The following is a 5,807-nucleotide window of genomic DNA, read 5'->3' as shown; positions in this document are numbered from 1 at the left end:
TGGGGGGGGGGGGGTCAGATATTGGTGATTGAATTCAGGGGCACTTGATCATTGAGCCACATCCCCAACCCTATTTTGTATTTTATTTAGTGACAGGGTCTCACTGAGTTGCTTAGCACCTCACTTTTTCTGAGGCTGGCTTTGAACTTGTGATCCTCCTCCCTCAGCCTCCAGAGCTGCTTGGATTATAGGTATGTACCTCTATGCCCGGTTCTGTATTACATCTTGATTCTATTCCAGGAGGTCATAAAATTTGAGGAAATTCTATTATTGTATGTTTTTAATTTAAAAATTCTACATTTCTTTTAAAATAAAAAAAGTTTTATTTTAAAATATATAGAAAGTTGCACAAAACATAAATATACCTTCCGGTAAATAACATAAGGCAATCACTCAAAAAATCTCCACCAAGTTCAAGAAATTAGATATTGCTGTATGTGTTAGACAAGATGGGTTTCAGTGACTTCTTCTGTTAGCCGTGGTCTGGGTTTACTGATTTGCTTCTGACAAATGCAGTGAGTTAATGGTAATAGAACATACCTTCTAAAGTTGTTAATGAGACAATAGATTCCCCCTTCATCCTCTCTCTGTGTTCTTCTCTAAACCACTTGTGCTGGAACCAGCCAGCTAAAATGACCTGGGGCCATCTTGGGGAGAGAACCTCATGAGTGAGCTTGGAAATGGATTTTTTGAGGCCTGCCAAAATCCCATGAGTAAGTTTGGAACAACACAGATCAACCCCAGTAGGGGCTTGAGATGACTGCCATTTGTCTGACATCGTTAATTTCGATTTCATGAAAGACATTGAGCCAGAGTAAACCTACTAAATTGTGGTGATTTCTGACCTACATCAATTGGCAAAATAAGTATTTGTTATTTTCAAATACTAAGATCTTGTGTTATGCAGTAATAGATAAATAGTATATCATCACCCAAAAGGACTCCTCATATCCTAATCAATCATCCTGTGTTCTCTCCCCTTGCTAAAAATAACCACTATTCCTATTCTTAACAAATTTTTTTACCTTCTTTGTTTTTGAACCTATGAATTCAACAATTCAGCTTATATTATTTTGTGTCTGGCTGCTTTAATGAATTCAATAATACAGCTTATTTTATTTTGTGTCTGTCTTCTTTAACTCTACATTATATTTATAGATTCATTTTCATAAATGTTTGGTTTCTATTTGGAGCTCTTACAGAGTTGCAAAATCCCTATGTCTGTCTCTTGCTTCAGATGTTCATATATTTCTGATTACCTTCAAGTAGAATTCCTATTCAGAAAAAGAACACATCTTCAATACTGCTGTATAATGAAAAATTGTTTTCTGAAATATTGTACAAATTTACCCTCTCAACAACCATGTGTTAAACTTCCATTGTCCCACATCCTCTCCAAGTTTGATCACTTTCATTTTTTTTAATTTTAGAGCTCTGCCATGGGAGTAGTGCTATTGCAGTGGGGTTTAAATTCCATCTTCATAATTACTCATGTTGTTGAGTATCATTTGACTTCACTCAGAGGTCTTGTCAATTACTCTGAGAATTTTTTCTTTCTTTATTGATTTGTTGTAGTTCTTTATAAATTTCAGATAGAGACTCTCTCTTAGCTATATGTGCTTAGATTCAGTTTACCCATTTTGAGGAAACTTACTTTTATATTTTTAAAATGGTATCTTCCTAGATACAGAATCATTTTTATTATAATCTTATTCTTGTCCATTCCTGAAACTTATAGCTTGCTGAGGGGCTTGACCCTCCAACATTGACTATGGGAAGCTTGAAGGCCCAGAGAAACCCCTCCGAGATGGTTTCAGAGAACAGTATCTGCTTTATTGTGCAGCAACAATAGCTTTTATAGTGGATATTTGCCAATTTACATATAACAGACCTGATAGGAAGTCAAGACACCAAGAATCCAGAAACTGAGATATAGCCCAACCCCACACCAACAGGGCAATAACTTCTATCAAAGGAGCAAGGAAATTGCGTTTGCCAGTGTTCTGACAGCACTTTGTCCCAAAACATAGTATTCTATGTTAGGACTTCCCTGCTGTATAATGAGCAAGATTAGCATTTCTACATAAGGATCCAAGGTTAGGCCCTGCACCAATAACTTTTGTGACTAATAGAAGTTTTTTCCTTTCCCAAAATCAAGATGATATGTTCTTATATTATCTTTTAAAAATTTTACTGGTTTACTATTCAAACTTAAATCTATAACTCACCAGGTAATTGATTTTGTGCAAAGGTAACATAAGGATCAAATTTCATTTTTCCTGGGTACATATATAGTTGATACAAAAAAATTCATTGAAAAGACTATCTTGATCCCATAGCACTATGGTACTTCCTGTCATAAATCAATCGGCCATATACATGTGATGTGTTTTTCAACTCTGGATCCCATTTAATTGGCATGTATTTCTGCTTCTATGCCAACACTCACTCTAACTACTATGACAAGATAAATTAGTTGTGAAATATTTTATAGAGCATAGTGTCCATAGTCAAGAAAAATATTTTATGCACTTAAACATTTTTTTAAAAGAGTAGGCCTTTGGCTGGGGATGAGAATCAATAGTAGAAGTTTTGCTTAGCATACATAAGGCCCTGGGTTTCACCCCAAGTATCACACACACACACACAACAACAACAACAACAACAACGAAAAGGATAAGCCTCCTGTTAGTTGTTTTTATCACACACATGCAAACACATGCAAAATGAAGGAATAAAAGGGAACTTTGGGAGATGATAAATATGTCTATTACCTTAAATTTTGTGATGTTTCATGGACATATGTGTACCTCCAAACTTCTCAAAATATATACATATATATATATAAATAAATAGGTGCCATTTATTATATATAAATTCTATGTCAAATGAAGCCTCTTCATAGTTCAAAAGTTTTGATATCTGATTCCATAATTCTCTAATTTTTTACTTTTTTAAAATTTTGGTTTTAGCATTTTTCATATTTTCTCTTTAATCTGCTTATCAATTTACCTTAAATAATAATTTTCAGGCTTCTAGTTGAGATTGCACTGACTCTTCAGACAAATTTATAGAAAATTGATGTATTTACAACAATAAGTCTTCCAACTCAGGATCATAGGATACTCCCTTGATTTTTTAGGAATTTTCATCTTTGGTCATAGTTTTTTGGCTGCCAGTTTTATGCAGCTTTGGAATTTGGAAATACGCTGAGGATGAGACCAGTCAATGTGTCTGAGCTTCCCAAGACGTCTAACTATGTCAGCTAGTTCCATGTGAGCCCCCAAAACGCTGCTTGACACAATTTCCCCCTAGAAATTTCTCTATGTGTGTGTTTACTTGGGAATCCTGGCCTGTGTCTCAAACCCAGAACCAACAGACACCCTTAGGGATGACTACAGATGCTTAGCTCTCTTCTGTAAAGATTTTCCTTGCTGGAATTTTGCTCTTTTCAGTTCTGTGGCTTACCAAGTATTGTGATATCCTTAAATTAATAATTTTGGAATTTGTCCATGTTTTCTACATATTTTTGGCTGCATTGATGCTCCATCTTACCCAGAAGTAACAGTCTAACAATTCATATTTGATTTAGGCCAGCAGCTACAGGCACTAGCATTTGGTGACCACCTTAATCTAGTTACTGGGATTCAGATATCTCAATACTGTGCTGTATCTCTTAAAAGGAAGGACATTTATTTTTATTTCTACTATGGCTTTTTTGTTCTGTACTGCAACATTTTGGAGTTCCTAATTCAATATACGGGGTTCTCTAAGACCCCTGATTTGCTCAGCATATACTTGAATTTCTGTGTAATTTGCATCACAAGTTAATCAAAAGTTCTGAATAACTTATCCCTAAAGAATCTTCAGATCTCAATAACACCAGTACAACAGCATCCTAAAGTACTGTGCTTACAACTTGGGATTTCTATCACTTCCCAACTTGTGGCTCCATAATTCTTAATGCCTTATTAGATCTCCAATGTCATAAAGGGTTCATTCCTATGTATTTTTTGTGAGCTTTTCTAGTACTTCCACTGAGGAAACCTGATCATATTATCCAGCTAATATATCTTTAAAAAATAAAACCAGAAAAAAAAATTAATTATTTTTCCACAGTAAGGAAGGAATAATTTTTGTACTGGACAGAATAAAATAAGTGGTCTGCTTTGGTTTGGCAGCGCTTCATTTTATTTGTGTTTTTTTAAGCTTTTATGCTTTTGGCTACAGAACTTACAAAGATCTTCTCTGTAAGTTCAAGTATTTGGAGTGAATTTTTCACTTGAAAAAATAGTAGCATACACACATCAAAAAATAAGTGCTGACCTCTATTTTAATTTTTTGAGGACCAATTAGAGTCTTCATTTTGCTGGTCTTTTGCCAACTTAAAACAAAAATCTTGAACATTCTAGACTTGCACATGCTTTGCATCTATAAAACTCTCTTATAAAAATTTATAAAGTGTGGTCTTTAGGGACACAGTAGTATTCCTTTTTAGTCTCAGTAATACCTCAGTCCAGATGACAAAATTCTATGTTTTGTTGTTGAACATGAACAAATTATATGAGTATACACATACCAGAACCAAAATGTCAAATCCACAATCTAGCCTTTGTAATCCCTTATTATTTCTAGACATCACTATACTTTTATTTACAGTGTTCACATATTTCTTCCCAACATAATTCTCATAATCTGTGCATCAGATCAAACTCTTTTGAACTCTTCCAGTTCACCAAGAGTTTAATCATTGCTTGTTGAGTTAGTGTAGACTTTCAAAATACCACACAGTCACCCCTCTATTAGTTATTTATTGCTACACAACAACTTAGGACTAAATTTAAAACAACTCATTATTTAACATCTTAAAACAACTCATTTATTATCTAAGTTCCTTGGATTAAGAAACCAGGCACCAGGCATAGCTTAACCAGTCCTTTTTTTTTTTCCTTGAGAATCTTTTACAGGCTACACCATGTGTCAGCTAGGATGTAGTTATCTCAAGACTTACAAGAGGAAAGATCCACTTCCAAGTTCACGGGGTTGTTGGCAAGATTAAGTTCTTTGTGAACTAAATGCCTCAGTTCCTCACTGGTGGTTGGCTAGAGGCCACTCTCAGCTTCTTGCACATGGGCCTCTCCACAGAGCCAGTTTTCTTCATCAAAGTATGCAATAGAGAAACTGCTACTAAAAAGCAAGTTGTAATCTGTTGCAACTCAATCATGGAAGTGACATATCCACATTTTTGCTATATTCTGTTATAGAAGCAAGTTTCTAATTCCAGGCCACAGTCAAGGAAAGGCAATTACTAAGGCCTGCTGGAATGCACAAAATCTGACATATGGAGAGAAGAACTAACAAAAAAGCATGTACAACTGGAAATCATGTTCTATGTGATTATTATGTACTATCAGTCTTCCTGAAGCATATCTTTGATCACATCACTCTCTGCCTTCAAAAGAAGAAAAAGACAGAGAAAGAAAAAAAAAATCATTAAAGGTCCCCTTGCCTATGACTATTGACAATTAGAACCCAAACCTAATTTCTGAATTCATTTCTATTATCGTTTAGTATTTATCACAAACCCCATGCTCTAGGCACTGTTAAAGTTTAATTAATAAGATATTTGGTTAGCATGTTTGTTCATGTTGTTCCCTCTTCCTGAAATAATATGTCCTTCTTTTGCTAAAAAATAAATTATTTTTTTAAAAAAGATTTTATCTTGAAAAAAGAAAAGAAAGTGAAAGGCATATATATATATATATATATATATATATATATATATATATATATATTTTTTTTTTTCT

The sequence above is a fragment of the Marmota marmota genome, unplaced genomic scaffold (assembly GCF_001458135.2).
Source record: "Marmota marmota marmota unplaced genomic scaffold, marMar, whole genome shotgun sequence".
Lineage (NCBI taxonomy): Eukaryota > Metazoa > Chordata > Mammalia > Rodentia > Sciuridae > Marmota > Marmota marmota.
This window is presented reverse-complemented; position numbering follows the sequence as displayed.